This window comes from Oryzias latipes, assembly GCF_053564925.1.
Source record: "Oryzias latipes strain Hd-rR chromosome 1 unlocalized genomic scaffold, Olatipes_Hd-rR_3.1 chr1_Y".
NCBI lineage: Eukaryota > Metazoa > Chordata > Actinopteri > Beloniformes > Adrianichthyidae > Oryzias > Oryzias latipes.
The window spans coordinates 1,734,900-1,761,608 of record NW_027616335.1 but is presented as its reverse complement, the minus strand read 5'-3'; the positions used below and the strand labels follow the sequence as shown (position 1 = coordinate 1,761,608).

General features: G+C 39.0%; 3 long non-coding RNA genes across 4 annotated transcripts; 2 read left to right on the top strand and 1 right to left on the bottom strand.

The window, feature by feature from the left end:
- Nucleotides 1-1,952: 1,952 nt before the first annotated feature.
- On the top strand, nt 1,953-6,087 carry LOC144990247 (uncharacterized). 2 transcript variants are annotated; one of them, XR_013654254.1, is made up of 3 exons: nt 1,953-2,616; nt 4,340-4,400; nt 5,772-6,087. It is a non-coding gene; the product is annotated as an uncharacterized LOC144990247 (long non-coding RNA). The 2 variants fall into 2 exon arrangements; XR_013654253.1 differs by having other exon boundaries at nt 4,340-6,087.
- Nucleotides 6,088-8,085: 1,998 nt separating this feature from the next.
- On the top strand, nt 8,086-10,563 carry LOC111947782 (uncharacterized). The gene is made up of 2 exons (XR_002873711.2): nt 8,086-8,534; nt 9,561-10,563. It is a non-coding gene; the product is annotated as an uncharacterized LOC111947782 (long non-coding RNA).
- LOC101154839 (uncharacterized) lies at nt 10,256-11,426 on the bottom strand. The gene is made up of 3 exons (XR_002873710.2): nt 11,267-11,426; nt 10,937-10,996; nt 10,256-10,846 (listed from the first exon to the last, which is right to left on the bottom strand). It is a non-coding gene; the product is annotated as an uncharacterized LOC101154839 (long non-coding RNA).
- Between the last annotated feature and the right edge of the window lie 15,283 nt (nt 11,427-26,709).

The following is a 26,709-nucleotide window of genomic DNA, read 5'->3' as shown; positions in this document are numbered from 1 at the left end:
GGAAAATACTCAGGAATTTGTTGAGGTATACTAAGGGACCTTTTTTATTTTAATTAAAACCTACATTTCCTCATGACATTCCTTTTTTAAATGTCTCAAGTTCTGGGGTTTTTGACAGCTGCAAACTAATTTCTCCCATAACGTGAGTCTGCGCTGAGGGTCTGTTAATAGGTTTTACTTTTAGGCTTTTCCTTATGAATCAGGAATTCAGAGTTAAAAAAATAAAATCTAGACAGTCATGGAAGCTTTTCATACCTCAATGACACGCAGGCTACTAAACTGGGTCATATTTGCACAGCTAAATTTAGCATGGTGCGACTTCCGCTTCAGTCTTGTCATGTTAGAACACATCAGCAACCCCGCTGGAGCATAGAGCCGCTGTGTACCCTCCACCTACACCTGGGAGCTCCTGTGGTCGATTCCTCTCAAGCTGAGCGGATAGACACCTCCTCTCTGTAACACCTGAAGAGTCTGTCTCCTCACATCAGCTCTGTGCACCTTATCTGAGAAATTGCACCAGTGGATTCCACTGAAGGGAATTCTGTTTGCCAAACTGTTTTTTTTTTTAAGATCTTTAAGTTTTCTTTGCACTGCGCATTCTCATTTATGCTGTAAAAAACAGTGAACACATGTTAAATTGCTTTAGAGCAGAACATTTTACACTAATCCTCCTTGTTACTCTTGCATGTAATGTGAAAAATAAACCACTATATAATGGCCAGCATTAAAAATTCATATTCTAGATCTGTGATTTTGATTGCAAATGCTTTATGAAACAAATCAAAATAATAGCGTGTCCTCATTGAACCAGTGTGACTCAAAAAAAAGAAAGAAAAAAAGAAATGAAAGAGAGGATTACAGCACACACATGCATACACAGCAGCTCTAAAAGCAGGAACAAATTAACTTATAAAATGAACAGTAATTAGTTCCACTAATGCACATTTGTGGTGGCCTCAGCAGGGAGAGCTGTACATTGATTCTGTCAGAAGAAAGCCCCACAGACACCATGGCTGAATGCCACACTTATTCTTGAAAGCATCACATCACAAGAAGCTTCTCAACTCCAATTTGAAATCGCAGAAGACCAAACTTTGAGTAAAAACGTGGCACAACTTAACAGTGATACGGTTGGAGGAGAACATCTGATCAAGGACTGCACCTGTAATATTTACATTGTTGTTAAATAACCCAGCTTTTCATGTTTAAAAAAACCTAGACATCTTTAAGGGATTTATGATATAAAATCTATGAAAAATGTCTAGTTTTCCAGAGGCTTTTGACATGATGCCGTCAAGTTTCACATCCAATCTCTCTGACAGGAATATGTCCTTTTTGGAAAAAGTGCAGCCAACCGATGGTTACTTTGTTTTCACAGATTGCCGCCATTTCATCATGTTTACAGTTTCATCATGTTGAAGCAGTAAAGGAGAGAATCGACTCAATCAGATGGAATTGCGGGGTTGCTGTGCATTTAAAATCTACATAAAAAGGCAAATAATCTTCCTCATAATTAGTTAGAAGACTGAAATAACTTTTCTAAAACTAACCACGTTTGTGTTCGTGTGTTTAAAAAAAAGCTTTTTTTTCTGGAGTTTGGGTGGCATCAACTTCAAAAATAACATTGCTACAAATCACCACAGCCAGACACAGCAGGGAGTGGGGGGCTCTGGATAATCAAATCCTGCCCCCCAGACAGTGCTCCAACGCTGAAATGTTGACACTGCAAATTCAGAAGGGAAAATATTTGGCATGACCTTTTATATTAAAATGCACTTATTCAAATTCCTGTGCTAAATGTCACCAAATGTCACATCCGGACTGCAGTAACCCCAGATCCAAGGCAAAGATGTGAAATCTGATTAAAAACCAAAAGGCTCCGCCGTGTTCCTACACGGGTTCCCTGTGGTCAGCCGCTTAGTTAAAAAACCTTTCAGGCCGGTTAGAGCCTCTAATTGACGAGAACTGCAGAGAAATGTTGCAGGGGTCCACGGCGGGCTCATTTCATGCGAGACACAGAACAAGGAGTAAAGCTTGGTTTATGTTTGAGGACACTGGGGTAAATAAGGGTATTTAGCAGGGCATTTATACATCCCAGAAAAACAAATTCTTGGCTGGGAACACTGCACCATTATATGCTCTTAATTGAAAGACTTGACAAATAGGCTGTCTGCATTCACAAGACTGTCTGCATTGATTCAAGGAGAGCAGGAATGGGACAGAAGCCCCCCCATAAAGCTTGGTGTTGTTGAGAGCGGTTTCCAGAAAGAGTCTTAAGTTGAGAGTGAAAGTCTTGTGGCCTATTCTTAGTCAGATCAGGCATGCTGTTGCGGTCTCTTGATGAAGCTTTGGCTTGAGAGGCTTAGATGTTTTCACACTCTGTGATCAGCCAAGAATCTCAAGTGCTTGCGAAACCCATTTTGACGGACAGTGTTTTGTCTCCCCATCGCTGTGAATTTCAACCTCAACGTAAGGAGGAGGAGCTTGTCAGTGGGGCTGTAAAGGACTTGGAGGCTGAAATGTGGGATAAGAGCTTTTCAAGACCACTTATGGAAATACTGTCTGAAAAACGTTTTTTCTTCTGTTCTACGCAGTGGATTTCCTCATTCTCTACAAGTATTTTCCTTTTTTTTCTGTAGTTCATGCTTAAAATGTAGAAGGTTTTTTGTTTCAGTCATAAATAAATCAAAGGCAAACCGTTTGAAGAATACATTAATTAATTAAATTAGTTTTTTCTGTTTCTCAAAGGCTAAAAAAATATTTTTTAAATATAAGAAACTGCAAATCAACAACATACATTTCAATCTTAAGGTAGCCAAAGAATAAAGCATTTCTATATCTCTATTTTCCTCTTTTCCACATAAAATGGATTCATAATTTTGTTTATCTGCATAAAAAATAGGGTGAAGGTAGATGAAAACACAAAACTGTTAGGAATTACATTTTTTTGTAAAAAGGCAAGTTAATAATACTTTTCAAGCATAGTAAAATAATTTTATGCTTCTGCTTTAAAAATATTAAAATGTGCTGCTTCTTTGTTCAATAAAAATCCATAAATATTGTTGTTTTCCCTTCGTCCTGCTATAGGAGGATGTATGGCATCACATTAGGATGTAATCATGAAAAATGGCAGCGTGTTCATCCTGTGGTGGGGAGCCATTAGTAGCTTCAATCTTAGAAAAAAAAGAACAATAGATGAGAGACAGATAAGAAAAGGGCCTGTTGCAAGGCTGTGCCACAGTGGTGAGTGTGCAGCCATTATGTTCAAAGAGTGGTGCATTAAGTGCATTGGCTTGGGTGCCAACCATTAGGAGATGTTTCCCGCCTTGAGGGACAAAAAAGCGTTGCCAAATGTGTGATGATTGAGAGGAAGTAAATTACACAAGGCACTGAAATGCTCAAAATTCGAAGCACTGTACAGCAAATAAAGATGAAATCTAGGAAGAAGCAATGCTTTTTAAGCTGCAAGTCTTCTATCTGAAAGCAATGACAGCTTTGCAGACCGTAGTTCAGGATGTGTTTGCGGCAAATCCTCTTCCTTTTTTCAACAGACCATTAAAAAGAGAAAGGGGGGAGACTATCTCTCCCGTGACCCTAAACTGGATGGAGGGAGTTCGGGAAATAAATGAATAGATTTCAGATCCCTCAAGGGTTTAATCGTTTTTGTAAAAAAAATCTCATAAAAACAATACACTGTGGAAACCCTGGTGGGATTCAGTTTATTCTTTACACAGTCACACATCGACAACATTTGTCAAGTAGGAACATTTCCCCCAAAATGACTCCAAAAGCTTTTTGAAGGCTGTCTTTTCTCACTTTTTTACATATTAAGATGTTTTTTTGGTGAAGTAACGCCCTTGCAGATGCTCTTTTGTAACTGATTTATTTTTATTGACTTCCTGTTCGAAGGTGGACACAAAATTTTGCACAGAAACACAGACTAGTGGAGAGATTTGTGAATGTACATGTTTGTCTGCAGTTTGTTATGAACTCTGTAATCATTTTTACAAAAACATAGAAATTCAAGAACATTTGGGTCAAAAAGACCAGCAAAGCTTGGCTGCAGACACACAGTATAGCTCAGTTTTTTCTTTTTTTTAATTTCAGAATTCTCGAAAGAAGATATAAAATAAATGACTGCATGTGGTTGTAGCTGGCAGTCTTGGACATGATAGAAAACCCTTACAGTTATGCTGGGTTGTCACATCACTCTACACATCATTAATGACCAGGCCTTCCCTCTGAACCAATACCTTCAAAGCCCACCTTTCTTCTTAGCCAATCACAGTCATAAGTTTGTCTTTAAACTCATGAATGGCTGTCTCTCTCTGCATTCTAGATGGTTCATGCTGTTCTCCACCTGGACCAGGAGAACTTGGCTTCAGACATCATCAGCAACGGTAAAAAGAACTGGAATCCTTTTCTTCTTTTTTCTTTACAATTCAGAACACTTTTGTTGATGTCAATTATGAAAGAAATAAAACAAGTACAGTTATTGACCCATTTTAAGCTTCTAAAACTTTATTTTGTACTGGTGACTGTAACAGTGACCATTTATTCAAATTTTAAACTAATACATTTGATAATTGTTAAATCTTTATAGCTTTATATTTTTATATTTATATCTTCTGTATAGTTTTGTCATGATTCATACATCTTGTACAAGTGTTACTTCAAGATTGTAAGACTGGTAATTCATCAAAAAGAAAAAGAAAAAACATTTTTCCGCAAAGAGCGGATCTCCATTAAAGGAGCACCAAAACGATAAACTTCTGTTTCAAACCCTGCAAAATAAAGCAGGCGTTAATTAAAAAATTAACACAATATGACATACTTATGGTTTAAGCATGTCTCAAACTTGTGTGGAACGGCTGCATTGCAAAGAATAGCCTTTTCCTAGCTTCTGAATAATAAATCAAATACTTGTTGTCTGCAGGCAGGTCCCTCTCACCTGGAGCGATGTTTTGGAATGATCTAGCCTCTGACCACCATCAGCATCTATGCTCCAGAGTTTTTACGTCTATGCGCCAAGTTCATCCCAAACTCGGTTCAGAGCCAAAGACTAAGACTTATTTCGTACACATTTTTCTGCAACACAAATAAATCTTTACTCACATTCATCTGTCCTTCATGAAATAACTATCAAATTGTATTTTTTATGTTATTTGGCAGAATTTTGACCCACTTTTTCTGCAAGGATTTAACTTTTTAGTATCCTGCTGCACAATTCAAGTGTACTTGAGTTAAAGTCGCCAAATGATGACTCGATGGGTCATCCAGGGTCAGATTCTATGGTAAACAGGTAGTCAAATTGTTATGTATTTAACTTTTTTCACACAAATAATTTTTTTTTAATATTAGCTACTAAAATCATTATTTTAGAACTGGATTTTTTAATTTTTTACCTTAACATAGATGACCGGCGACAATTGATGATGTCATTGAGCACTGGTAGTCTTTGAAGACAGTTAATCCACTTGGAGGGATAAAATAGTGACAGAGAGAAGCCGAAGGGATACAGAAAAAATTGGGATCCAGCTTTACTGTCATGATGCCTCTGTCAACTCTCCTCCCCCTCACCTCTCTGCTCTGTTCCTGACGTGACCAGCTGGTTCCACTCACCTCATCCGCCTGTAGCCTCTTAAGTAGTTCCAGTGCCAGTATTCAATGCCAGTTCGTTGTTCCTCTACGGTGCATAGTCTGGTCGCCTCATGTATCTCGTTCATGCCTGCTTACCTCTCGCTAATTTTATCCTTACGACTCGCTTACAGGAAAAGATCACCACCAGTGTCCATCTGGTCACCGTCGTCCGTCCATGCTCCTCGTCCACACCACGTATCCTGTTCAAGCTGTCCTCCTGATCTACTACTGCCGAACCCTCCAGTCACGCCTCGCCTCCAAGTCAAGATTCCAGATTCTCATCCTACCCTTTGCCATCAAAATCACTGACTGAGAATTCAACCATTTTACTTTCGTACGCTCCTCTGGGTTTCCTTCCGGGTTCCAGCATCTGGGTCTGCCCAGTCTCGTGATATCATGACATTTAATCTCAATCTAGTAATCTAATAAATGTTACTGTGAGATTTAGATTACCTTTATTTTTTGTCATTTTAACCTTTCTGAACTACTGTTGAAATATAAATGAACACAATTTGCTCTTTTGCTTGCATGAAAATTTGTTTTAATTTTATTTATTTAACATACAAACATGTCCGGTTATAATGCTGTAATGCTTTTGTTTTGTTTTATTCCTTTTTTGTTAGATTTAAAACATGAAAGTAGATAAAGTTTACTACCACTTTGACTGATGCTAGTTTGTTAAGTTACGTAAAGATAAAAGTGGAATCTTCGAGCAAAAGTGGTGCAAACATTGGATATGGATTTTATCCCTGTATAAAATCTCACCCTCAGGGAATAAAGATGTTAATGGTGGGAAAAAAAATGGTTTAACAAAGTAAAGTCGTTAAATTTGCATTACAGCATCTGTTTCCTTTGAAGGTTTTCAATAAAGTACAGCAAGTTTTTTTTTACAGTCAAACTTCAAAATCCAGCTACAGGCACCAAGTACCCAGATATCACACAAACCTGTTAACCTTCATCTACCTTTGTCCAAAAATGATTGAAAATAGTCTTGTTCATTGCAGACCAAAAGGGATTCAAGCGTCTATTGAAGTGTGTATTAAACAGTGCATTGATCTTGCTTTATAAACAAAAATTTGTAGATATGAACATTTTTTAAATCATTATAACACTTTTTCATTAAGACTTTCTGGTATAGATTTGCACGCTTTTCTCACCAAAATTACAACGTAACCACTGCTGAGAAAGACAGATGGAAAGATGGAATTTGGAAAAAAATCTTAATTAAGTATTCATAACATGATCCCAAATTTCCAATTTTTTCTTTGTACTTAGTACATGTCATAACTCTTTACTAACCTAAAATAGGAAGTGGAACATCAAAGAAACGTCAGTTAACAATGCCCTGACAGATTTTGAGTTATTGCTACTAAATCATAATTAATGCAGTCAGTGTATCCTTTTTGCAATACTCCAGACGCACAACATCTTAAACTGACAGAGCCGCAGGAATCTACTGAAGCACAATGGAGCCGTGACTGTAAGCTCAAACATTTGCATCTCAAAACAAAGCTTTGAAAAGTCAAGTTAATGAAAAACATCAAATAAGGAAGGTGATGCCAAATAATATGTTATTCTGTACTTTTAGAGAACTACAACAGTTTATTGTTCTTTACTGTAAATACTGCTTGGCATACACAGCTCAGCTTACAACAGAGGTATGAAACGCAAGAGAAACAAAATAAAGAGTAAAGATTAGTGTTAAAAATGAGTGCTTTCATGGAAATTGTGGAGGAATCAAAGAAAAATAAACTTTCTAGTTCCTTTTGGCCACTAAAGTTTTAAACCGTAAAAAAGGACTTACAGGAGCTAAATAAGTCTCTTATCTTCCAGTTCAATAGTCATATTACCATAGACAAAAACAACCCAACTGCATTAGGAAACCTCACAGCAAAGAGATTTTTGGCTCCTGTCTTGGTTGGAAAAGCTCTGGGTTATTTTTTCCTGTTGTTGTGGCTTCCTATTAAAAGTAATAACCCTTGTGCTATCCTAGGCACTTTAACATTGGGAGTGGGGTCATCTAGACCCACTAGACAGTGCGCTGAACCTTTTTTTTCCCAATGATTTATGATCTTCACTGGTGTCCATGGATCACATGAAATCCTCTTCACCTTTATCCACCTTTGTCATGGTAGGGAGAACACTTCAATGTAAGGGTGGAGTCATCTAAGATAGCACAAGGGTTAAGCTGTGTCACAACTCAAGGAGGGAGGGTTTCCCTGTGTCCTCCTGGCAGGGGCAAAGATGGGCACATCAGCTTTATTTTCTTCTATCTTCCATCACGTTCCCTCAACAGCTTCTTTAGATTCCATCTTCCATCTGAGTCCATCTTAAAAACAAAACAAGAAAAAACAACAACCAACCTGTAGCTTCTGCTTGTATTCCTCAGTAATATTTTATCTTCAGTTGGGCAATTTTCACAGAACTATACTGAATCTGAGTTTTACGGAAGAGGATTAGGGCCATGGAGAAATAAAAAAAAAGGTCATAGACAATTCTGACTTTAAAGTCAGAATTCTGACTTTAATCTCAGAATTCTGACTTTAATCTCAGAATTCTGACTTTATTCTCAGAATTCTGACTTTAAACTCAGAATTCTGACTTTAATCTCAGAATTCTGACTTTATTCTCAGAATTCTGACTTTAATCTCAGAATTCTGACTTTAATCTCAGAATTCTGACTTTATTCTCAGAATTCTGACTTTAATCTCAGAATTCTGACTTTAAAGTCAGAATAGTGCGCTACAGTCGCATGTGAGCCACATTCTTCACTTCAGCACTGCCGAGTCCAAGGAGCTGCCGGAGTGAAACCAACAAAATTGACGTCTGTAAGTGTCTTTTTGCACGCTGAGGGTTGACCAGAGGAGCTCATTTCGCTAATGGAAGAACAGAGGGTAAGTAAAAAGAAATCGTTTTAAACTGAATCTTGTATGAACGGTTACGGGCAGCAGGCTATGCTAGCATTTTGCATCGGTCATGCAGGGCTTTGCATAGCTGGTGCAAAAAATGCTTTGTGATAGCACCCATTGTCGTGCCCGTTTATATCAACAACTACCTTATAATTTCGTTTTTTATACCCTTCAGAAAATACTCTCTGCGTATGTCTAACAGATTGTCGTGTTTTACTATGCAGCATCATGCCCACTGATCTTTTAGTTTACACGTCCAATAACTTTAACGTTCGGTTTTCAGCCTTCTCTTCACGTGACAGACACGTTCTCTATTTTTATTATCTCATTGTTAAACAAACACTCTGCAAACGACGGTCCCCCGTCACAGAATCATACCCTTTCATAACATTTAATACAATATTGTAATTTTTGTTATTCTGTATCTGCACGAGTTTAAATAAAGTTCAGGTGGTGGAAGTCACGTGACACCTCGGAGTAGAGTTGCGTATCCACGGCAACCGCCGTTTCTTCTTCGTTGAACCGTAGCAATGTGTTTACTATTTAGCACATTAGCACCCACATTAAGCTATCGGCACCGCTGCAAACTTCACAGGGTACAGTTTATTATTATTTTTACAGGGCGGGTTTTTTTATTTTATTTTTATTGGGCGGGGGGTTTTTAAACACCGCGAAGCTTGATCGTTACGTCATTATGTACGTAGTTCTGCAGAATCGGATGATTGACTCTTCTGTAGACTACTATTTTCTATTTTCTCAGCTGCATTTTCATAGTCCGTTCGGATTCACCTGATTAACCACATTTGTCCAGTTTTAGTGGGCATATAAATGGCCAACAAGTACATTTATGTCAAATGTTTGCACACAGCAAGAAAGAAAGAAGCTCCATTTATCACTTTTTTATTTATGCTTCTGAAAATACTACTGGACTTGTTTTTTTTCCTATATGTTCCCTGTGACATCAAATAATACTCATTTCTTTTATAACTAATGTATTTTTCTTTTGTGCAGATTGACAGTGATGTCATTGCTGTGGAGGATCCAGAAATGACACTTCACATCCCTCCCTGTGGAGTCTGCAACATGTCATTGCAGAAAGAAGTTCTTTTGCTGAGATTTCTTCCCATCAGATGCTAGACTCTACATTAGACACTGGAAACTTGTTCTTGTTATTATTTTTAAGCACATTTATTTATTTATCTGTCGTTTTTAATGGAGCTATGGTAACAAAGTAATTTGACTGTTTTGTCGTTTTTTCTTAAATATATGTGCGATAGTACATATCTGAGAATACCTGCAGATAACTGACATACCTTTTCCTTTTAATTTGAATTTATTTCTGATTCATTTTCTGAACCCATTTTGTCCCTTTTGGGACCTAGGGGCTGCTGGAGCCTATCCCGGCCTCTTATTTCTTCTGTGAAATTTAAAGAAATATGTATAACTAAACACATTTTTTCTCATTTTATTATTTACTTTTAATTTTCAGTATTTCCATAACAGATGCATCAAATAATAGTAACCTAAGATCAAAAGTATTAAATCAACTGTATTTCCATTATATGATTTATTTGTTTCCTTTTGAAATATTCGGCCACTTGCATTACATGTGTTAGTTCTGACCTTTTAAATAATGTTAGCAACTCCTGTTTAACTCACACGTGGTAAAAAAGGTGTTATGGTTCCTATAAATTCATACAAAAACATTTCAGAAGAAAGACCTTTATTCATACATTTTTATAGAAACATTACAGTTTATAATTTATAACATAGCAACAATTTATCATTAAGTTATGCATATTATAATAGGGAATGTGTTAAATTTGCTTCTTCTCTTCCCATTTCAAGCATTAACTGTTTAGTTTGTATAATGAAAAGTAAGATACAGGGATGTATACTCAGATTGTGACTTATTTTTGTTTCTTCATATATGTGCTGTTCCTGTGTTGAAGGAAGTATGTTCCAATTGACCATGATTGAAACAATAAACTCAAATTAATGTTGTTTCTAATAACTGCTTCCAACTTAGAATAGTCTTATTTTCAAAATAAACTTCTCTCAGCTGCACAATGACGTACTGGTTAGCAGGCGTGCCTCATAGCAAGAGGGCTTCAAATCCCAAAAGGGTCCTGTGTGGAGTTAGCATGTTCTCCTGCATACATGACCTTCCGGCAGCTTCTTCCATCAGTCCAAAAAGCATTATAGTTGATTAATGTAAAGTGTGTGAATGGTGATTGTGTGTGTTGTGTCTGTCCCAGAGCTGCATCATCCTCCAAAGCGATGACATCACGGTCAATCTGCACAAAAGAAAAATTAATTAATAATAATAATTTAAAAAAAAAGTATGAGTTTTACTTGATGTCACAGTAAAAATATAAGAAAATTACCATCTTCTTTTTCTCCAAATTAAGTCTTGGCATGTGGAGTTCCATTTTTCTGCATGTCAGCTAATAAGACGATAAAACATAAAATGACGTGGAGGGAGGCATGAGAGCTAAATATTGTAATAAAGTCAAAATGTAAAAAAGTCAAAAAGGTAGGTGAATGCAAACAACTGCAGTGTGCAGAAATGCACAACTTGAAACTCCGTCCGTGAGACTGTCACAGATGTCGATAACAGCATACAAAGTTTTAAAAGACGTTATACAGTTACAAAATGCTAGCATAGTCTGTCGCCGTTTCATTAAACAATTCTAAATTAATCTCTTTTTACTCACCTTCTGTTAACACACTGGCCTCCTGGTAAACTTCAGCACGCAACGAGAAACTTAAAGAGGACATTTTCGTTAGTTCCACTCAGCATGTATGACTCCACAGTGCTGCTAAAGCTAACTGAAGGAAGTAGCTCACAGGCCTCCGTAGTTCTGAGATTAAAGTCAGAATTCTGAGTTTAAAGTCAGAATTCTGAGATTAAAGTCAGAATTCTGAGATTAAAGTCAGAATTCTGAGTTTAAAGTCAGAATTCTGAGATTAAAGTCAGAATTCTGAGATTAAAGTCAGAATTCTGAGTTTAAAGTCAGAATTCTGAGATTAAAGTCAGAATTCTGAGTTTAAAGTCAGAATTCTGAGTTTAAAGTCAGAATTCTGAGAATAAAGTCAGAATTCTGAGATTAAAGTCAGAATTTTCTATGCGCTTTTTTTTTCTTTGTCCATGGCCCTAATCCTCTTCGGTAGAGTTTGATTGTGAAAGTCAGTAGATAAAAATACTCAATATGTGTAATATGTGCAGACGCGACCTCATAAATTTGTCAATTAAGGAGTAAAATTTACATTAAATCTTTTTTTTTTTTTAAAGCCACAAAAGTATATTTATAAAGCCAAATACAGACAGCTAAGCACTCTGGGCTTTGACAAAGCCACACATGGAAAACATTCAATGCTATATGTTTACCCATTTGTTTTTTCTTAAGCGTTTGGAAAACATGGTGGGATTTTTTTGGGCTGTTGTTTTTTCTTTAAAAAATAATTATTTAAAATGAATTTTTATCAAAAGCTAAAGTCATTTAATGTTTGGAAACATCCTAAATATAACGAATAATTCCACAATCCAGGTTAATACTTGATTCTGATTGACTGCAGGGTGTGGATGAAGAAGTGATAATAATTGAACAATTTAGACTTTAGATTTACCTTTTTTAAACGAATTTTTGCTGGACGAAAACAAGCAATAAGAAGTGAAATTTCCCATTGAAATGATGCTTTGTTTAACTAAATATAATGTTTAGCATCCCACTGTTCTTCGCTGCTGTGGAGCGAGGTTGGTGCAGCTCCATAGCCATTAGCATGACATTGTGTTGCACTGCATAAAGAGTCTGCTTTTAGTGAAAAACAATTTAAACCTAAAAAAAAACCCAACATGAATAAAGTACTAGTATTTAATGCAATATTTATTTCTTTTATAAATGACCATGATATAAGCGGGATAATGCGCCTCAAGGTGTGCATTATCAGAAGCAACCATCCTCCACTTCGCGTCGGGCGGTTCAGGCCTCCACGTCAGGCATTATCTCTCATATGTCTGTTTGACCTTTTCAGTTCATAGACAAACCATCCAGAAATACGAGATCTCATATGGAGACCACTAAAGTCTGAGATTATAATGCAAAAAGACTCAATTCCCATTTGACCAGCTGAAAACAGCTGCAGCTCTGTGACTGGACAGTTGAGTGAACGTTTCATACCAGTTGTGACAAGTTAAAACAATGTGTGTGCGCCAAATGGAAACAAAACTTGATTACAAATGTCGTGGCATAGTTGTCATCATTTCATTCAGTTAGAAACAAATGTAAAAACGGATCATTGCAGGATTTGATCATAACTTTCCAGATGGCAAAACTTTTCCTCTTACAAGAATGAGTTAGATAGTGTACCAGTGATAAAATATTAACATGTGAGAAGAGGTACGGCAGTCTTTGAGCGCTCGCAGAGGAAACTGGGAGTACACGCTGCAGGCCTTCATTTCAATGCCTGCCATGGTCATTGATTTAAAGCCCAGCATCAGCAGAGGACTCATTTAGGAGAGTCATCTGTCTTGCCTGCCTGCTCCTGCTAAAAGGTTATTTAGCTTCCCCGTGCTTCGGAGCAATTGATAGAGCCTACGGAAGAACATGCCTGTTGTGAGTTTATGCTGGCTATTTATGGCCACTGCGTGTTCGGGCAGATGTCTGCTGCCGGGCAGGGAGATGCACTCAGGCTGTGGTGCTCTGCAGAGCCCGATTAGATTATAAGCATTTTAATAGTGAGCACTACAAGGATTATTGCAGGGATTCACTTCTAAACAAGCTGAGCCAGATTAATAACTATTTTAGGAAATGTAACAGATTTGTTATACGCTACTAAATTGAAGGGATTACTACCATATAGCAAATCAACATCAGAGTTCTACATCAGAATGTTCAGTCACTATAAAACTACCCAACACCACAGAAATACTAAACCTAGAATTAGGCATGTGTTTGGTTTGGAAGTGAAGTTAGAGCTGGCTAATAGGCTATAAAAAGTTATTTCAGACACCTTTACTATAGAAGACCATGAAAAAGTGCTAAGTGACAGGAAGTTTCTGTGAAAGAAAGAAGAAGATCCCAGGATAATCTTTTCATTGCACCAAGTCACTGTCAGAAAGATGAGTAGGTGGACGACATTCAATACACTCTCTTCCCAGGAAAAATCTACAAGAAAGACCTCTCAAGAACCAGATGCTAGGCTGTCTCCACCTTGACAAGCGTGCACAACAATTAAAGCTTTCACAACAGCTCTGCAGTTTGGTTTATGTGTGCGATGAAGGAACAAAACAAAAAATTCAAACACTGATGTCAACAGTAAGATGAGCTGTTTACCTGCCTTTTTAGATGTGTCAAACTTTGTCAACGTGCTTGTAACTGAAATCCAAATTGCCTATTGTTAAAACTTGAGGGTGCAATCTATATGTCAATGTGAACATAGTACTTTTCTACCTTCTTAGAAGGCCCAAAGTGCTTTACAGTCCCAGTCCCATTCACCCATTCACACATGGGCCCCAACCTCTAACCACCAGGAGCAACGTGGCGTTCAGTGTCTTGCCCAAGGACATTTTGACACATGGGCAGGCAAAACGGGAACCAGATCTGTAAACCTTTGATCAGAGGTCGACCGCTCTACCTCTGCACTAGAGCCGCCCCAAAAGCACAACAGAGACTTAAAAGTTCCTTAGCTCTAATCAGAAATGTATTTGTGGCTAACCTGTTGCAGTGCTAATCATTTATACCAGGCTAAACTGCTTCTGTTATTATTCTGCTGTTTTTGAGTTTTGGCCTAAAGAGTCATCCGATCCATTCTATCTATGATTAAAATATAAAACATTTCAAATAACAACACAACCACAGAAAGAAAAAAAGTTTTAACAGCATAACATTTGAGTTTTTTTGTGTTTGTGCTTTTGGGATGCATGACCTTTCTCAGCTACCATACATATGAATTTACTGTGACAAATCCCTTCAGCAGATGGGATTTTTTGTTTTGGGTGTTTTTAACAGGTTCTTGTAGCATGTTTCTGATGAAAGCACAACTGTAATGAAAATTAAGCTTAAAATGGCATTTCTGAGTATTTCTTTAGTCAAATCATTGTGAATCAGGAGCAGACAAAAAAAAGTATTTTAAAAAGAGCTTGTATCTTTGTTTTCCTCTGCTGGATAGCTCCAATATACTTCACCATTTTGTTGCACCGGGAATGTTAGGGGTGGTATGCTGGCGAAAGAATGTAAACAGATGGACGATGGGAAATAAGGATGGGCTTACTCCATGTAAACGGTCCTGCCTACAACTCAAAACCAAATTTTAATGAACTACTGCTGCTCTACAGAAACTATTTCCAAAAAAAACGCTGTCGTTTTTTTTGGTTTTGGCTCAAAAGTGAATAATCATAATTAAAAGACTACTGGGAACGCTTTGACAATAGTTTAAAAGATGATCGGAGTGGGACTATAAGTGCTTTGGACATGAGTTCATCACCCACATTTTAAAGGGCACACATACTCTCAGTAACACAGACATGCTCACCTGGTCTAAATGAAAGACATTCTGTGTTTGGAGGTAAAAGTGTTCATTTTGATAAGGTGGAACTCATGAACATTTGATGACTTATAGAATAAAGAATATTTATCTTCAGTTCTGTTCTTGCGTTCACAGTGATCTAACTCTTTTTTGTTTCTTAACATTAAAAACTGGCATGAAACTGAGCTGCAGGTTCTTCTCCAACATTTTATCTCTCTGGAAACAAAGTCCCTTTTTTTGTTTTTTTGCACATTTGACTGATTTTCCTCCAAAGTTTGGATACAAACACACATGTTTGGAATGATTCCTGTATTTGAAGCGTTGGCTGTTGTTTAAACTTCGTGTATGAGTATGAAGAAGAGATTTCAGAGTCCCTGCAGAGCTGCTGGTGTTTGCATTTGAAGCAGCTCGTGGTCATGAACGCCCCCACGTCTACCCGTCAGCAGCGGAAACTAATAAAACTAATCCGTCTTACAACATCCTGTAGGTGTACATAAGTCTGTGAGATGAAGCGTTGTGTTAAAGCTTCGGTGTGTTGATCTTTTAGGTAGAACCTTTGATGTTTCTCTGCATCAAAAACACACTGAACTGGTGATAAACAGCAACTGTCCTGTGATGCAGTGAACACCAACTAGCACAAGGTCTTCAGAGGTTTTGATTTGATTATCTTTAAAGGATATTTCATACATTTGCACAGCATTTTATTTACAAGTTCGTTTATCTAAAAATGTGAAACGCCATGGATCTGTTGTTTTAAGTTACAAGAAATTGTTAAGGCAATTTCTTTCCTGATTTCTCAATCATCTGTTTGAGAATCCAGTCAGAAATTTATGTATATTTTTATATTTATAATGTTTCAGTCCAAAATTATGTGCTGAATTGTGGGGAAAAATAAATAATAAACTTGATTATTATATTTATTTTGCAAGTAAACAAAACAAAAAAAGTAAGATTGTGGAGATCATTGAGTCTGAGAACTAAATGTGTTAAGGTTTTTATTATCAAATTTGTTTCAACATGCTAGTGTATATATATAGGATGAGTGTTTCAGTGCTGTCCTGTAGGCCAGCCCTTTCTAGCCATTGGTAGGACTTCTTGATATCTGCCACTTCAGTTATGGTCCGGTGGTACATTCCATGCAGGGGTTTGTCCTCCTATGAGGATCTGTCCTCCAGCACTGTATCCTCTGCTCTCCATTGCCTGAGACATTCACTGAGCACACTGTCAGTTGGAGCCTTGAGCTTGATGTACTCATGCATCTTGGATGTTTCATCCTGGATAGTGGCTTCTACGCTCACTAAACCCAGTCCACCAGTCTCAGGGTGCTGGATTTGGGATGGAACCCTCCATGCATAGTGAGGAGCTTTCGTGTTTTAACATCCGTGGTCTGTATCTCTTCCTCTGGCCATCTTATTATGCCTGCAGGGTATCTGATAACTGGCCGTGCGTAGCTGTTTATTGCTCGGGTCTTATTCTTGCCATTGAGCTGGCTTCTCAGGACTTGCCTTACTCGTTGGAGGTATTTTGCCATTTGCCTGTGGAATTCCAAGGTACTTGTAACTGTCCTCGATGTCTGCTATTGTTCCTTCTGGGAGTGAGACCCCTCCAGTGTGGACTACCTTGCCTCTCTTTGTCACCATCCGGCTGCATTTCTTGAGCCTGAATGACATCCCAATGTCAGTACTGTAGATCCTGGTGGTGAGGATCAGGGAGTCAAGGTCATGCTCGCTCTTAGCATATAGCTTGATGTCATCCATGTATAGGAGGTGACTGATGTTGGCCCCATTTCTGAGTCGGTATCCATAGCCAGTCTTGTTGATTATTTGGCTGAGGGGGTTCAGACCTATGCAAAACAGCAGTGAGGACAGAGCATCACCTACGACAGATTTTTACCACCTTCGTTTCCACTCCACCCTTCTGACAGCTCGACTGCAACCGTGCAGGAAATTTAAACATCATGAAAGGAGAAACTGCAAACAATGTTCTTGCAAACATCCCTAATAAGCCTGCCATGCTCACATAATTCTCAGTCTCCTCATGCTTATGAGACAGCTGCAAAAGATACGTGGAGGAGTTAGATGAGACATCAGGGTTTCTTGAGAAGTCTCCTGCATCTGGTGGTTCTGCTCTTCTCTGCCTGATACCATCAAGAAGCCTCAATGCTACTGTGTGGACCTGTGTTTTATTAAAAGAAAATGAAATGGTCACAATGGAAGTCTGCAATTGAAGATTTTGATGGAAAAAAACTTTCAAATCATGATATTTTAAGCCTTTCATGTGAACCAGCAGCACCATTTACCAGAGCACAGAGTTAAACAGGACTTTTACAGTAGGAATAGTTCATAATTAGTGTACCAAGGTAATGAATGAAATGGCCATTAAATGGTTCTGGAGAATATTAAAGGAATTGCTTCAAACTTGAAAGGGTGCTTTGGGTGCTTTTGTCTTTTTTAATTTTTCTTTTTTTCAAAGATGCGCTGAAAGAGCTGAAGCAGCTGTACGCTTACATGTTTTGCTGCCACGGGAACAGGAGGTTTGATATAAGTGAAGACCAACGGAAACAGTTATGGATACATCATACACAGCCGGTGTACCACAGCACCACCTCTACGTCATAAGTCCAAGAAAATTAGATTCACCTTAAGAATACTTCACAATACATTTATAATATGCACAACAATGGTACATTTAATTTTCATGACACCCCTTAAGTAGGCCGTACAAGCCTCAAGGAACTGCAAGTCACACCTTAGAGTGGAACAACTGGTCTAAAACGGCCACTGTAGCCGATGTAAATTGAGTAGGAATGAAGCAACAAATGAGCTGCGGAGAAATGTAAAGCAACGGCTGTCATGTTATTAAACAGAAAAAAAAAGTCAGCTTACAACGCTTATTACATGCTCAAAACTGTTAATCAAAATATAAAGTTAACTGTCCCGATAGGAATTGTAAAGCACAGCACATCTGTCATTTTCTTGTTGTTTTGACCCACCCTCGTAGTTCCTGGCCAATGACTGAAGAGATCTTTAGTCATGTGCCTTTGTTTACAAGCTTTGGTTAGTAACAGAATGGTCCGCAAATGCCAGTCTGAATACAGATCAAACACAGGACTCGATCCAGAACAAATTAAGTGGACTTATTCCAGAACAAAGGATTTTTCAAGTCTGAATACACCCTAAAGGCCCGTACACACCGGGACGAATATTCGCCAGGCGTTATTCGCCAGCGTATTTCGCCACGTTTTTTGTGTTCACACCCAGGCGATTTTCGCTGACGATGAGCCGAGCGAACATGCAATTTCATTCCCTGACATTAGATAGCGCTTAATGTAAACACAAATACTCCTGTACACAAGGTGGCGCTGCGCAACTTTACGCTTCTTAAAGTCGCTTTTCACTCAGAAGAAGAGAGCAAGTATGTACGCGCTTGTCAGAATCATACAAAGAAAACATGAATATTTCAAGCACCAGTTGCTCCAACTGGTGCTTGGTTCGGGGATATTTTAGAATGTCCGTCATTATTTCTTCGCGGCAGTGTAGAAGCTACTTGACGTCTATCTTCTTCGCTTGTATGTGTGCTCAGCAAGGCAGTTTTGTGTTTGAGCGCCCCCAAGTTGTGTTTTACTGTAACTTCAGAAGCTCCAGACACGTGTGCAATAGCGCCATTCTCATTGGTCGAATAGATTTTGACGCGAGGCGTCAAAACAAAAAAACGAACCCGAGGCGTTTGTTTTTTTTGACGCTTTGACGCGTGGAGTTTTTTCGCGTCGGTGTGCACACTCTCATTGGTGCCCTTTGTTTAGTCACGAGGCGTTATTCGCCGGCGAAATTCGTCACGGTGTGAACGGGCCTTAAGGCTTTAGGTGATTCTAAAACGTTCAAAATTGTGTAGCTTAAAAAGCAATAGGTTCATGTAAACGAGGCCGACACAGTTTATACATTCACAGGTTGTTGTCTTGTGCTATCCTAGGCACTTTAACGTTGGGAGTTGGGTCATCTAGACCCACTAGACAGTGCTCTGAACCTTTTTTCTTCAATGATTTGTGAACCTCACTGTTGTCCATGGATTACATGAAATCTTTCCACCTTCATCCACCTTTGTCATGGTAGGGAGAACACGTCGATGTAAGGGTGGGGTCATCTAAGATAGCACAAGGGTTAAATGGACCAAATAAGTCCAATCTGAATACATGCTAAGGCCTAATGAACAACTAAAAAACATTCCTCTTTGGACAGGCCTATTGTCAGACTAGCTAGTATTCTGAGATTACTTAACTTAATTTTAATTTGTTTAAATTAAACTTAATAACAATGACAATTAGTTGTTAGTAGGCTGCTAGAAGTTTGAAGCTGGGGTAGCTATGGTGCACTGGGGTTCTTTCTCATCTACTTCTACTCTCCTCTTCTCTATTCTTGATCATTATTCATCATTTAGTTCTCCATGCCTCTGTTTGGTGCAGTGCGATTAATGTATTGTCCCTCTTTTCCCACTCCCCTTCTGGGGAGTGCTTCCAGATTCCAGTTGGCTCATCCGTGCTCCTGTTCCTGACCGTGTACCTCGTCTCTGGCTCGTCTCTACTACTGCTCCTGCACCTGGCTGTGGATCCTGCCTCTGGCTCGTCTCTGCTCTGTACCTGGCCGTGTACCTCGTCTCTGCTCCTGCTCCCACACCTGGCTGTGGATCCTGTCTCCAGCTCGACTCGCGCCCCGACTGTCCCCTCAACTCCGTCTGGATGAAGCTCATCTGCTGGACTTTAAATATGTAGTTGTAGAGTTAGATAAGTTAATTCTTCTCTATGAGTTCTGGTAAATCGCCTGTCCCTCCGGAGGGAGGATCCGTCCTTCATGTGGGCACCCCTGAGGTTTTTTCCGGAATCCGTTTTTTTTAGGAGTTTTTCCTTACCGCGAAGGGGGGGTCTAAGGGCAGGGATGCTAGTTTAGTTTGTTTAGTTTGTGCAATTTAATATTTTCCTATTGAATTTTATGTAATCATGATCCCTTTGATTTTATGTTTAACTTTTTCAATTACCTATACGAAGCCCATCGAGATGACTGTTGTTGTGAATTTGGGCTATACAAACAAAATTGAATTGAATTGAATTGAATTTATGAAGATTCAACCATTTTAAAACATAAATAAATGTACATTTACTGATTGAATGTTTAAAAGGTATATCATCCAAGCTCATCAATGAGATTTCTTTGAAGATAAATTACCTTTGCTTTTAGGGAGTCACTTTTAACTTTTTCCACAAATATTAAGTCGATCCCAACTTAAATACAAAACATTTTCCAAAAACACACAACAGTTATGAACAAAAATTTATACATTTTTCCCTTGGTGCTCAAAGCAAATACAAGATCATCTTATGTTTGCTTATGTCTTATGATGATGTTTGCTTAAAGAATAAAACAACAAATTTAAGAAATAGCTCCAGTGATTTTGCATCAAACTCTGTGTGTAATCTCTATGTGCATCCCAATTGGAATCACTTGAAACTCAACACTATATCTTTTTTTGTGGATCAGTGGAACTGAATTGCAATGAACGGAAACATGTAAAAGTCCCAACTAGGGTTTGGCATTCATGTTTTTGTTCAGTGAATTTAAACGACGCTGATCGTGTTGTGCATAAGTACTCTCGTAACCCTTGTGCTATCCTAGGGACTTTAACATTGGGAGTTGGGTCATCTAGACCCACTAGACAGTGCTCTGAACCTTTTTTCTTCAATGATTTGTGATCTTCACTGGTGTCCATGGATTACATGAAATCTTTTCACCTTTATCCACCTTTGTCATGGTAGGGAGAACACGTCAAAGTAAGGGTGGGGTCATCTAAGATAGCACAAGGGTTAATCAAATTAGCCATCCCGTCTCTGATATTCAGGCGTCACATCTTTACAGTGGCCGTCATGAAAAAGCTCCTCTGTCAACAGCTGTCTCCTGCAGAATATTCTACATTTGGTCCCACAAACAAAGTTGCTGCCATCAGCCGACAGTCCGCTGACACCAAACGCTTATTAGAGTAGTTTGGGCAGGTTGGGGGGACTGAAGTGAAATGGCGCGAGAAAATGAGCATAGAGAACACCCATCTGTTCTTTATTGCTTCCATCCAACCTCCCCATCTAAGACCTTGGCTGTTTGCTGTTAGGTGCTGCTGTTAACTGCATTCACTAAATTAGTGGGTCTTAACTGAGAACGCCTCTGATCAGGTCTCAGGTTTTAATCTGGCAGCTTGTCGGTGAACATTGGACACGTTATTCGAAATGAAAACTCAAATGAAGACAAACGATACAATTTCCTGTCAATTCTGCCTCAAAACAAAAGGAACCAAGAAATAAATTTAATGAGGATCTGAGGCTGCTCACTGAAGGACTTTTAACTACATTCAGCAGGAATGTCTCTGTTATTAAGCTTTAGTCAAACAACATGTTGGACACATGTAGTTTATGTCCATCTGGCATCTCCACAGAAACATCTGCTTTTATTCCAAGTGTCCTATCAAATATTGTCTCATTCATAGAGGATTTGTTTAACCTTCCAAGGCTCATATATGAGGCCCCGTGAATCAAGGATGGGCTTGGATTCCGAGCAGCTGCAAAGTATCAATTAGTCGGGTTTACACAAGCTTAACGATTCACATCCTTGGGTCTGTTTAGCTCCAAGAGCGGCTCTGCTCTGTATTCTGAGGCTCAGAGCAGGATCTGGATCACAGTAAGCCGTGGGCTTTTCATTTGTTTCTTACTGCCTGTCTATTTTTCTTCCAGTGCAGCAGCAGCAGTTGCAGCCTATATGAGAGCAGTCTGTGCATATCAAACAGGACGCAGAATGTTTTTTTGATGGAAGTTGTTTTACGTCTATGTGCAGATTGTGAGGCCAGAGGCAGAAACAGAGAAAGGGCAGGGGGAATAGGGCTGAAGTTTTGATGATGGTAGTAGCACCGTCAGCATTTGCGGGACTCGGAATTAAAGTTAGCTGGGGCAAAGGGGAGCGTCTTGTTGGTAAATGATGGCTCTCTGTGGCAGCGTGGTGTTCTGTGGTGTTTCTCCATTGCAGTTTAGCTGAACCACACCCTCGTGTTTTTGCCTGCTCAGGAGGGAAATGAGGCTCCCAACTCTTGAAATTTTCATTTCGATCTACTTGCAGCGGGAAGACAGGACGTGCAAGTGCAGGTTGCACTGTCCATCCTGTGACTCAGAGCCGCTGCCTGCATGGCCATGACTATTTATGCCCAAAGTGTCTCTCACTGTGGGAAACCTTTCCACTGCTTTTGTGTATACGTGCGTCATTCAGTGCCCTGCATCATTTATGCTGCACCGCAAATGAGAGCCTTCTCAAGCTAAATAAAGACTGCACAGACTTATGCAACCAAGGTCCAAATCTGCAATCAGGCTAGAAGAGACACAACTTTCTTTCAATGTGCCTTGAAAATAGCAATACGGTGTTACTCAGACAGTGTTGCTTCAACACAACAAAGTGTGACCTATCTTTTCCAGGAAGAGCACAGATATGTGTTGATGTTAACTGGTTACTTTGGACCCTTCCAAATATTACTCAGTGGAACCTTAAAAGATTCGTTTCTGCTTTGTCTTGCTTCCTGCACTTGTTAGTCTCGGTGTATCTCCCACAGCTGAGGCACAAATGCCAAATGAGCGGCTAATAAGTCTTTGAACGTCAAACGTGGCTGCAGGATGCTGTTTTAATGTGTTAATTCAATGGATAAGATAAATGAGGGGTAACTGCTGGCAGGAACCTGACCAGACCACACAGACAACAATTACTCCAATTAGAAAGACAGAAGGCCTAGACACAGAAACCCCTGATGTTGTGGAGACATAAACACGCAGGAACACAAGACTTAAATTTAAAATATTAAAGGTGTACGAGAACACAAAAACACACAACACACCAGACGGACGGACGGACGGACGGACGGACTGACGGACTGACGGACTGACGGACTGACGGACTGACGGACTGACGGACTGACTGACTGACGGACTGATGCGTTCCCAGTGGTCTTTTATTTATGATTATGGTGTTTTTAACCAAAATTTCAAAAACAAATGTGATGTTTTCTGGGACATACTGTAGTTTCTGCAGAGCAGCAGTAGTTCATTCGAAATTCTTCTCTAAGTTGTGGCCAGGACTGGTGGCACAGAGTAAGCCTCCACTTATTTCACACCATTCCTCTGTTCACATTCTCCCCTGCTAGCTCACAGCCTCTCACAACCCCAACCAAATATTAAACTTTGCAACTATACTTTGAGCTATCCAAAACGTACAGTTTTGGGCCAGATGTCAGCTCAGACGAGGAAAACAAAGACGTACATGGATCTAGATGTTTATAAGTGTACGCATCAAAAATCACAGGGCAGTGAGATTTGGCCCGCCCATCGGCGTTTCTAGATCACAACTAACAAAGAACTAACTAACAATTTTTTCATCTGTTCCTCTTTCACCCCCATTTTGAAACAAAGAAATACTCAGAAACACTGTTTTAACTTATTTTATATATGTCCTCCATCAAGCAGGAAAAAAAAGAAATGCTACAAAAAAACGTGTTAAAAACACCAAAAAGAAAATTAAGAGCAAGTTATCATAATTATCATAATGTATTTGAGTTCAGCTGGAAAGCATTATGACAGCAGAAGATTGTGCCAACGCAAGCATTGAGGTACATGTGGCTCTATCCAATGAGCTTTTAGGGACATGAATTAAATGTCAGGTATATTTTCAAGTGTTCATGAAAGTAAAACATCTTCAATCCTTTTATAGAAACTGAATATAGAACAACTGCACAGCCTCTTTATATAAACGGTTTGGTGTGTGGTAATAGCTATAACTATTTTAAATTAAACTAGTAAAAAACCCATCAAAGGATTAATAAAAAAATTAAAAGTTTAAGCAAATTAAACTGAATAAAAGCTAATTCATGTAGATGTGATTCTCAAATCTGATTTAAGTAAGTGACAGTAAAGCTACAGTTAATTAATAGATATTCTTTTTTAGAGAAGGTGAATGCCAGAACAAAGGAGAACTCCTTTTAGAGTTGGACCGCCACACAACGGTGTAGTTTGAGCAGAAACTGTAGAAAATGTGACCACATTTGCCATTTTTTTATTCCACAGACACTTCTAATGCTGTCCTAATATTCATGAGTTTACTTTGAAGCTCTACTTCTACAGGTTAAAAAAAATCTCTTCTAACTTGTTCAGAAAAATAAATGGCTAAACTTTGCTTTCCCTTGGAGCTATACAGTCGACTGTTCTGCATAGATTTAGCTTTCCTCCTCCCTAATTTATACAGTTTTGTGGCTTTAATATAATCAAAGATCTTATCCACCTGTACAACTGCTAGAACAATGGTTGGAACAGAAAACAAGCCTTTACCCTGCTTGCCTTTCAGTCACAAGATCAAAGATGATTGGGGCAGATGTAGATGGCGGCAGCTCTGACAGCAGTGCGCTCCTCCACAAAGCCCATGGAAAGCTCTGAGCTGTTACCACCCACTGCTGTCTCATCAGGGGGGAAAAAAGACTCAGAAAGGAAAAGTTCAGCTGGCGCAGGAGTACAGCACACCCAAAACACAACCTGATGACCTTCTCAGCTCCTAGAATAGGCTGCTGTCACCTGTCTGGTAATTACCTGTCAATCAGGTCAGCAGATGGACCTGCAAAAAGAAGGGAGTGGCACACAAAGACAAAAACAGAGGAAACAAAATAAATGAAGACACCACAGAGACTGGGAATGACCTATCTGACTGGAAACACAGTCTGGCACCTACGGATGCATTTTTGGAAGCTTTTAATTTGGAACACATCCATTTTGGGGCTCAGTCAAGCTCTGTCTGGTGTTTATTATTTCATCAGTAGGAAAAGGAAGCCAAATCGAGAAGTAGTCTGTCAGGGCAAAAGTAAAAGACCCAAATTGAGTTTGTGAGAAAAGTTGAAAGACAATTTACTTCTTCAGAGCCAAATTGTGGAACCAAAAAAGCTGCAGGAGCAGGTGAATTAACAATAAAGGCCCTGTCTGGTTAAATCACGTCCTGAAATGGGTAAGAGCTGCAGTCATTAATATGTTTTAGTTGATAACAGGTTAATTAATGGTCATTTAAGTCTGACAAGAGCCTTGAATAACCACGTCTGTGGACACACATCCTGTGGTCTTAGACAGGATATTACTCTGGTTTAGACTCATCAAATAAAGGTCAGCATCAGACAAACAAAACAACAGGAATAACGAAGCAGCAAACACTGACCAGAGGGCTTTCAAACTCTAAGGAATGGCAGTCGCAGATCGTGCAAAAGTTTGCTAAAATGAACACAAAGGTTAAGTGAAGAGCTTCTGCAAATGCACAGACCCACGATCAAAGCAGCTGCAATGATCTAAAATAAAATAATTTAGAAAGCAAAAAGTTAGATTTTTTTGTTAATTTGCATATAAAAATGAAAAAGTCTGGATCCCTGCTGCTGAAAAGTTGTCAGAAGTCACAATCTGGAGCTGATTTAGTACAAGTCAAAATTTGGCAATTTGATGTGGATAAAAAAAACGTCAGTTAACAATAAAAGAATGAGCAGATTTCCCAATCATCAGATACATTTTATCCTTTATCACTGTGAAGCGTGTTGCAGTCAAACATAGACACAGCAGGAACTAAACTGATGGAAAGCAAACAAACTCCAGGGAGTAAAAAAAAAAAAAAAAACATAACTAGCCCTCTGAATACTTTATGGGAGGCAGTGATTTGGATAAAACTGGTGTGTGAAAAGAGAGTACACAAAAAAATTAAAGAGAAAGCAACACGCAGCACTAGACAAGAGGAGGGCAGCAACACAAAAACAAATTAAATACAATATGAGGAAAATTCTCCACAGCCATGATCTGTTCATTAGGCCTTAGCATTTTCAGATTGGATTTATTTGGTCCATTTAACTCTTGTGCTATCCTAGATGACCTCACCCTTACATTGACGTGTTCTCCCTGCCAGGTCAAAGGTGGATAAAGGTTGGAAAGATTTCATGTAATCCATGGATGCCAGTGAGGTTCACAAATCATTGAAGGAAAAAGGTTCAGAGCACTGTCTAGTGGGTCTAGATGACCCAACTCCCAATGTTAAAGTGCCTATGATAGCACAAGGGTTAAAGTGAAACAGAGTTCATTTCCACCGATAATCCAGCACAAGTTTTCAGTCTGAATACAGCCAAGTGGACCCTCGTCCAGGACCAGGAACCGCTCTCGGACCCCTTTTTTCAAGGTGATCTCGATTCGTTTCTGATTGGACTGAGCTTTGGTTCGCTCTGAAATTCCTCAGGCTGAATACAATCTGTTCCCTGAGCGGAAAAACTGGACTAAAACGGACACGTAGCCTGTGGTTACGTGATATAAACACAGTCAGAATGTAGCAACTGATGAGCCCCAGACAGATGTAAAGCAATGATTGTCTTGTTGTCAAGAGGAAAAAAGTATGAGGTGCCGTGTAGGACACGGCTGAAAACATTTCTTACATGATTTCTGTCTCTTTATGCTGCTCTGACGTCATCCTTAAAGCTACCTTGTAGTTTCTAACCTCTTGAGACCTGGCTTCCACATTCGAGGACATCACATTGAGGGTTTTATTTTCACTTTAGTTAA